At 35.5% G+C, this 9,400-nt stretch overlaps 1 long non-coding RNA gene across 1 annotated transcript in view; it reads right to left on the reverse strand.

Moving 5' to 3' along the window:
• Window positions 1-8,847, reverse strand: part of LOC131804580 (uncharacterized) — a 134,570-nt gene extending 125,723 nt beyond the window's left edge. Inside the window, exon 1 of the long non-coding RNA XR_009343171.1 lies at window positions 8,413-8,847. This is a non-coding gene — a long non-coding RNA (uncharacterized LOC131804580). The remainder of the gene's footprint in view (window positions 1-8,412) is intronic.
• Between the last annotated feature and the right edge of the window lie 553 nt (window positions 8,848-9,400).

The raw sequence follows: 9,400 nt of genomic DNA on the forward strand, positions 1-9,400 counted from the left end.
TCTGACATCAACTTTCTCTACTCCAGAGATAGTAAACGACTTGTATTTCACACACACAGTAACACACCAACACACTCTCATAGCTAAGTAGCCTTGTATATGTACTCGTATAGTTGATTCCTGTTCACCTACACCCGTACTCCTTCCCTTTACTTGAGCTGAGCTGAGTTGGAAGGAAGCGTTATTTTTGTTTGCATATTGTCGCTGTTGTTGTCCTCGGTATGTTTTCACCGATTTTTCTTTTTTTTTCTCTCTGGCAAAGAACATTTTCGCAGGAGTGCAACAACAACTATCACACGTTGGAAAAGACACGGACAGGACGAATAGAAAAAAAGAAACGCCGCCAAAAAACAGTTTTGTGACTGCGACAATAGATAACAAAAGTTATGTTAGACCTGCACGTTTATTTGCCAGGCAGGCAGGCAGATACAATTTGCAATTTATTCAAATTTCAGGCAGACAGACGGGAAGACGGTATCATAGTCAGAGGGAGGAAGAAAAAGAAAAATATCCACGAAAAATATTTACAATTTAATTTTTTTTTACACTGGTTGCTGGACAACATTTTTAATTCAAAACACTCTAACTAAGCTAAGACGAATAAGATTTTTGATATTCAGCAAAGCAATGTAAATTTTTGCCTATTTTAAAGGTCAATGTCTTTATATGTACAGGATGAGATAAAAAAATGCAACAAAGACAAACACCATAATTTTTATATTTTATTAATATTTTATTGAATGTAAGCTTCAAATGTCGGAAATAGCATCAATATTTCGAATTAGTCACCTTTGGCACGAATTGTGTCCTTTAAGCGACCGATGAAACCGTCACATGCTGCCCGAATGTGGCTCTGCGGTATTTTGGCCCATTCCCGGAGAAGCGGTTGCTTGAGGTGATCGACACTTTGTTTTTTTTAGTGCCAACCTTGCTTTCCAAAATATTCCAGAAACAATAGTCCAACGGATTGGTATCCGGAGATTTTGGTGGTCATTGTGCGCTTGAAATGAAGTGAGGAACCTCATTTTGTAACCATTCTAGGGTGGCGCGTGCTGAGTGCGATGGTGCTGAGTTCTGTTGGAATGTCCAAGGTCTGCGGCCAAAATGTTTGTGTGCCCAAAGGCACACCAATACACCCTCCAGAATATTTTCGCGATATATTCGGCATTTATTCTGATGCAACGGTTGATTAATACGAGCGGAGAGCTACCATCGGCCCACACCATCACCATGGACGGCGCTTAAGTTCTGGTGGCCAACCGAAGTTGTACAGTTTCAGCTGACCTCTTTGCCAAGTAAACACGGTTATTTTCTCATCGGAGAAAATCAAATTAGCCAGTTCACCACTTTCGGCCAAGCGAAGCAACTCTTTATCTCTTTTGAGTCTATTTTCTTTCCGTTGCGGTGTAAGTTCTTGCACTTTTTGGAATTTCAATGGCCTCACCCCGAGCTCATTTTTCAATATTTGCCGAATGGAATATTGCCATATGTTCAGCTCACGGGTCATTTTTCGGCCACTGCGACGCGGGTTTTGATCAAGTCGTTTCTTTACTTTTCAAACGATTTCTGCTGATGTTGCTGTTTTCATCCGTCCACTTCCTTTACATCGGGCTTCGCTACCAGTATCACGGTAACGAGCGATGACACGAGACACAAAAGATTTATTCACATTTAAATGCTGTAGTGCTCCAACGATAGCCACTTGTGGTTTTCCAGCCAAATATAAAGAAATCACACTATCACGCTTGAATGCCATCACGAATAACTTTTTTTCTTGAAATATTTCACCAAAATGCTTTCGAATAATTTTAACAGCTGTCGGACGAGTGGCTTAGAAATGACAGCAGTCTGAAGTTGGTTTCAGATCTCTCATCTCACCATGTATAGGGAGGTAACGTTATATGAGGGCTATAAGAGAACGTGGTCCTGCATATACAATTTTCTGTCACAGGTTGTAATAACTGCATATACAAAAGCTTAAACAATTGAATACAGTCGCTAAAATCATCAAAATACTGAGTATAGGGAGGTACGTTCTATGGGGGCCATACGAAGCAGTGGACCTGCATACGAAATTTTCTGTTACAGCTAGAGTACTAATACAACTACGAAATTTGAAACAATTTTGGTGAATAATGTCGCTAAAATCATCAAAATACCGAATATAGAAAGGTACCGTTATATGGGCCCTATACGAAGACGTGGACCCATATAGCTCATTTTCAATACCAAAAGTCCTGCAGACCAAACACACGTCTTAGTAAAATTTTATCAACCTACTTCAATTCGATTCGAAACTAGAGTGATTTCCCCCGACGGACGGACATCGACATTGAAGTTCAAGGTAATCAAGAATATACATACTTTGTAGGGTCTAAAATTTCGAGGTGTTACACACGGAATGACAAACTTAATATACCCTCCATAATATGGCGGAGGATCTAAAAATATTGAGGTGTGTGAAATTTAAAGAGAATCGAATGCTAAGTTCTTATTCTATGAGAGTTGCTATTATCCCAAATTTTTGGATATTCAAAATTTTGCCCCTTTTGTGGGGGAGGTACCAAAAGTGGACTGATATTTTCCATCTTCACACTAGATCTTGGGTTTAAAAAAATATTGCGATGTGTGAAATTTGAAGACAATTCGACTTTTATTTCACATTTTATTAGAGTTATAATTCTTCACAATTTTGACCCTTTATGGGGGAGATACTTGATGGAGTGAAACGATATTGTTCATTTTCGCACCTGACCTACCAGTGATACAAATATTAGGATGTGCAAATTTACAGCAAAGTTGGATGATCCTTTCACTTTCTGTGCAGTCAAATATTTTCTTTGAAAATTTAGACCTTTTTTGGGAGAGGTTGACCGATATTCCACATCTCCAAACTCAACCTAAGTTTGAAAATAATATTACGAAGTATCAAGTTTGGAGGAAATCGGATACTCCCTTTGAAACTTATTGTGCGCACCAGCCAGACAGACGGACGAACTGACATAGCTAGATCGACACCAAATATCCTGAAACGGATTTGGTCCAAAGAAACCTAGGGTCTAAAACCTTTTTTTCGACTAGGCATGTTTTGGAAGTATCAAATGATATATACCCCCTCTAACCATATGACTCATATGTTATCTTCGAAAAAAAGAACTATCCAATCGATGTCGTTCATGCAGTGAAAGACAAAATAGCCTTTTTTAAAATGCTCATAACTCCTTAAATATTGACATTTCGGGGTTTTTAGCATCGTTTTGATTGCAGATATTTAAAGAGGAAAAATAGCCTTTTTTAAAATGCTCATAACTCCTTAAATATTGACATTTCGGGGTTTTTAGCATCGTTTTGATTACAGATATTTAAAGAATTTATCAATTAATAATTATTAATTGAAAATAGTGCACTGACTTATTATACAGATCACTTTCAACAATTGTTGAGATTTTTTTTTGTAACCAGACAGACCTATAATGTTATAGACTATTTTTTCGGTTTTGTAATTTTCAATTTAAACTGAAAAAAAACAGTTGGATACAGGCTTCATCACATAAATTATTTAATATTTCTGGTTTTACTTTGATAAGATTAAGTTCAAACTAAAAATATTTTAATCGGGAGATAAAATATGGCTTTCGACCTATACATTTTAAGATAATAATTAAATTTTTATTCACATAAATATCATAATTCAACCCCGCTCAACCTTTTTTCAAAATGTTAAAAATATAAGATAACTTTTCCCCCCAAAACGGAACAGATTAAGTTTTACAAATTAGCATAAGAAAGAGAAAATGACTCTCTATCTGTCAGTCTGTCTGTCTATTTATGTGACTCTGTGTGTGTTTGCACGCTTTAGCAATTCAATTGTTGCTGTCGTTGTTGTTACTTCCTTTATTCGCATAATTGCATTAATTGGGCAAAGAGAAAAAAGACTGCAGAGGCAGCAACAACAAAACACTTAACAAAAGCTCAAGGATACAAAGGACGACATAGACACCGGAGATGTAAACAGTAGAAAACGATTAGGGCAAGCGGAGGAGGAGGAGAAGAAGGACAAGACAGAAAGACAGACTTGCACTCACATCAGACGAATTGGAAAGCAGACGATGAAGAACAAATGAAAATAAAACTAAAATCGGTAAATGAAAATGAAATGAAATGAATTGACAGAACTTTTGCCAACAATCAAAAACAAAACAAAAATCAAAACCCAAAAAAAATATTTGCCATAGACAGAGAAACCTTACATCTGCCAAACTTTAAGGCGAATGATGAGAAAGCAATGACATGAACTCCAGATTTATAAACTTTCAAAATTAAATGACAAAATGTTGTAGGATTCACTTGTAGCTGCATATGTAAGGGGGGCAATTTGAATATATATGTGTGTGTGTGCGAGTGTGTGTTGCCTATTTGACTCAGATCCATCAAAAAAGTGTCAGAGGATTGAATGAAAGTGCCATAGGGTCTGTGCAGACATTGCACAAAAATAACAAAAACGAAAAAAACAGAAAATATAAAATCGAGCACACAATGGAAAGTATTGTGGCACAGATTCGTCATGGGGTTCGGGGTGACAGTATTTAAGTAGTGCAAATATTACAGTTTGATGTTTGGACTTATCAAACTACAAAATTTTGAGTTTTAAATAGGGGACTCTTACGAGTGGGTAACAATAAAATTTTGAATTATTTCTGTGTAATGGTACCAAAAACCAAAATCTCCGAGAAAAAATTTAAATCGGACAATATATAAAATATAAAGATATTATATAGAATAAATGTAAGAAACAAGTCAAAAAGTATCACTCGGTTTTGTCGACAGATGTATACCCTCAGCCAATGTTCGATTATTTAAATATATTTTGATTCGGTTATGATTATTCAAATTGTTGACCCTCTATGGTGTATGTTCCGAACGAATGGGCCAATATGGTCAATTTCGTATCGGACCTAAATAAATATTATACAAATATTGCGACGTGCCAGGTTTGGACATCATCGACTACCTGGTTCTCTTTATATGAGATATGTGACAATTTTTAGAAAATGAGAGTGAGGTCTGGCGAAGCTTAGTATCCAATTTTATGCGAAATCATAAAATCCGATAAATTCCATGTTTACAGCAAGTTTTACAAAATAGCTGACATGTCTCGCAAGTTATGGCAGATATAAGTACTTAAAATTTGTGGCCTCTTGTGGGTGAGGTACCAGAAAGGGATGACAGATATCTATCATCTTCACAACAGATCTTGTGTTAGCAAAAATGTTTGGATGTGTAAAATATGAAGACAACCGGATGCTTATATTTTAAATATTTTAGCCTTTTGTGGGGAAGCTACCATAAGATGTGCTCCGATCCCTACCTTCTTTGTAACAGATCTTGTGTTGTTGAAAATATTGAGATGTGCCTAGTCTGAATGGAATCGAATGTTAATTTCGCGTTTTATGACATTCATGGGATGTGTGAAATATGAAGAGAACCAGATGCTTATTTCGGATTTCATAATCGTTTTGGTTATTCAAAACTTCGACCCTTTGGGGGTAAGGTACCAGAAGAAATGGTCCGATCTCTACAATCTTTATAACAGATATTGTGTTGATGGAAATTTTGAAATGTCTGAATGGAATCAGATGTTAATTTCGCTTTTTATGAGTTTCCGGGTATTCAAAATTCTGACCCTTTTTGGGACAGTTACCAGAGGACCGACACATCCCATCTTCACAGCGGATCTTGCGTTAGTAAAAAATAATGGGATTTGTGAAATATGAAGAGAACCTGATGCTTATTTCGGATTTTATAAATGTTTTGGTTATTCAAAAATTTGACGTTTGTGGGGGAGGTACCAGAAGGAAAGATCCGATCTCTACCATTTTTATAAAAAATCCGGTGTTGATAGAAATGTGGAAATGTGCCAAGTTTGAATGCAATCGGATATTAATTTCGCGTTTTATGAGCTTCATCGATATTAACAATTTTGACCTTTTGTGGGAGAGGTACCAGAAGGCGTGGACCGATATATTCCATCTTATCAGCAGATCTTGTGTTAGTACAAATAATGAGATGTGCGAAATATGACGTGAGCCGGATGCTCATTTCGGATTTAATAATCGTTTTGGTTCTTTAAATCTTTGACCCTTTGTGGGGGAGGTAACAAAAAAAATGGTCCGATCTCTTCCATCTTTATAACAGATTTTGTCTTAATAGAAATATTGAGATGTACTAAGTCTTAATGAAATCGAACGTTAATTTCGGGTTATATGAGCGTTATTGATATTTAAAATGTTGACACTTGGTGGTGGAGGTACCATAAGGAGTAGACCGATATATTCCATCTTTACATCAGATCTTGTGTTAGTAGAAATAATGGGACGTGTGAAATGAAATGAAGTGTATCCGAAGCTTATTTCGGATTTTATGACCGTTTTGGTTATTCAAAGCTTTGACCTTTTGTGTGGAGGTACTAGAAGAAATTTTCTGATCTCTACCATCTGTATAAAACACCTTGTGTTAATGGAAATATTGAGATGTACCTAGTCTGAATGAAATTGGATATTAAATTGGCATTTTATGAGCTTTATGTATACTAAACATTTTGACCCTTTTGTGGGGCAGGTACCCGAAGAAGTGGATCATCTTCACATCAGACTTTGGGTTAATAAAATTATTGGGATGTGTGAAATTTGAAGACAATCGGACTCATAAATCACATTTTATAAGAGCTAAAATTATTCAAAATTTTGACCCTTTGTGGGAGAGGTACATGATGGAATGGACCGATATTGTCCATTTTCACACCGAACCTAGCACTGATGCAAATATTAGAATTTGCAAAGTTGGAACAAAATCGGATTATCCTTTCTCTTTCTGTGCAGTAAAATATATATATATATATTTTTTTTATTGAAAATGTCGACCTTTTTTTGGGGACTTACCAGAAGGAGCGAACCGATATTGCCCATCTCCGAACTCGATCTAAGTCTGATAATAATATTACTACGTATCAAGTTTTGACCAAATCGGATACTCCCTTCGAGAGTTATCGTGCGCACCAGTCAGGCAGACAGGCAGACGGACGGACGGACATTGCTAGATCGACTCCAAATGTCCTGAAACGGATTTGATCCTAAAACCGTTATTTAGACAAGGCACTTTTCACCTTATCAAATGATATGTACCCTCTCTAGCCATATGGCTGCAGATATAAAAACGATTATAAAATACAAAAAAAAAAACATCCGGTTCTTATTACTCTTTATGGGGGAGGTACCAGAAACGATGGGCTAATATCTATTTTCTCCACACCAGATCTTGCTTTGGAATATGTGAAGTTTATAGAGAATAGGATGTTTTTTTTCTCATTATGAAAGATATAATTATTCAAAATTTTGGCCCGTTGTTGGGGAGTACTCAGAAGGACTTGTCCGATGATATATTCTATCTTCATACGAGATCTAGGCATATTGGAATGTGTTGCTTGTGAAAATAAATGGATGCTAATTTCGATCAGATCTTGTGTTGATAGAAATATTGACATGTGTGAAATTTTAAATTTAATATTATCTCAAATTTTGACCCTTTTCTGGGTGAGGACCATTATGAAGTGAGCCGATATTGTTAATTTTAGCACCTTACATATCACGCAAATACCTAACATACAAATATAGGGATTTGCAAAGTTTGCACAAAATTGGATGATCCTTTGTTTTTCTATGAGGAAAATTATTTTCCTTGAAAATGTGTACCTTCTGTGTAGGAGGTATCAGAAGGAGTGGACCGATATTGATAGATTTAATTTTGATAATAATATTACAATGTTCCAAGTTTGGAGAACCTCGTATACGTCCTTTCCGAGTTATCGTGCACACCAGATCGACTACAAACGTCCTGAAACCGATTTGGTCCAAAGACCCCTTTAGCCTTAGCCCGTTATTTCAATGTGGTACGTTTGGGCTGTTTCATATAATCTATACGCTCTGTATCCATATGGCTGAGGGTATAATTTACATCTAACTGACTACGTCAGCGATAAGGTATATACCAAAACTGGACTTATGAAGCCCATTTAAATTTTGAAATTCTCAAATCCATACCGAAATTACATTTTTCATAAAGCACGACGAAATTTAGTAAAAAGTTTTAAGCATGAATGGAATATGGAATAAATTCATGCTAAAAACTTTTAAGTAAATTTCGTCGTGCTTTATGAAAAATGTGATTCCAGTAAGGATTTGAGAGTTTCAGAATTTAATGCTCCTATATTTTATGTTGAAGGAAAATATATGTAATTGACGGGCACTTTAAAAACTTTAAAAATTAACTTAGTAAAGCTTTACTAATAAAACTATTTTTATATAAATTTTTAAATATTGACATTAGTCAAACGTTATAATAGGTAAAAAGACTCACCTTCAAATCCCGTGATCTCTTCAGCTTGGTCCATAGATTAAGTTATTGTTTGTTCTATCTGAAAAATTGCAATAAATTGGGATTATTTGTTTGAGAACATTGCAATGTGTAGAATGGTTTCAAAATATGTCCTCCATGCAAATTCACAATTTCAGGGGTTTAGCCGTCATTGGTAGTCGTTTTCGCTCAAATTGCCAGCAAATTGCCTTTCTCCCGTCTGGTTACATTCAAAATTATATCTTGAGATCCGAATGTCAATGATCCGAAGTTCTAATTTTTGGTGTAAGCTTTTGAATTGATGGGTTTGTTGGGCCAAGATATGCTTCGAGGAATTGATGGGTTTGTTGGGCCAAGATGTGCTTCAAATTTTTAAATTTATATAATTTGTTTTTTATTTTTTTTCTCCTCACATATGGAATAATATTTTTGTTTCAATTTCCAGAGCCTATTTCGATTTAAATTTTTTCTCGGTGACACTTGATATTACCAAATTTAGACCAATACAAAAGTAATTACAGGAAAGCTCAACAGATTATGAATATTGAGCCAAAAATAGAAGACTCGTGAAACGGTGTTTTAGAAGTTTACAGCGTAAAGCGAAAGTTCACCCCTCTTCACACATTTTTTGAAATTTTCGAGTCCTTAGAATCCTTGCAATGTAGGCATATGGTGTCTTCGGCAATATTGCAAACAAAAAACACTAGAATTATTTTTGAAGAGAACTTTAACCCTCAAGGTCTGTCTTTGGTCATTTTTTGTTAAATGGTGAAATTCTTAAAACGGAGTTATAGCAAGGCAAAATATTCTATGATATTATTTGCCAAAAAAATCGACTGTACGTCCTATAACTCGTTAAAAGCATAAATCTTACCTAAACGTAAGAAATTCACATTTTAAGTTTAAAATCGTACTTTATGTGAGTTTATGGAAAAATCTCCTACAAAGCATCATTTAAGAAGGATGACGTCAGAGACAAATATATTCCTCA

The sequence above is a fragment of the Musca domestica genome, unplaced genomic scaffold (genome assembly GCF_030504385.1).
Source record: "Musca domestica strain aabys unplaced genomic scaffold, Musca_domestica.polishedcontigs.V.1.1 46, whole genome shotgun sequence".
Classification (NCBI taxonomy): domain Eukaryota; kingdom Metazoa; phylum Arthropoda; class Insecta; order Diptera; family Muscidae; genus Musca; species Musca domestica.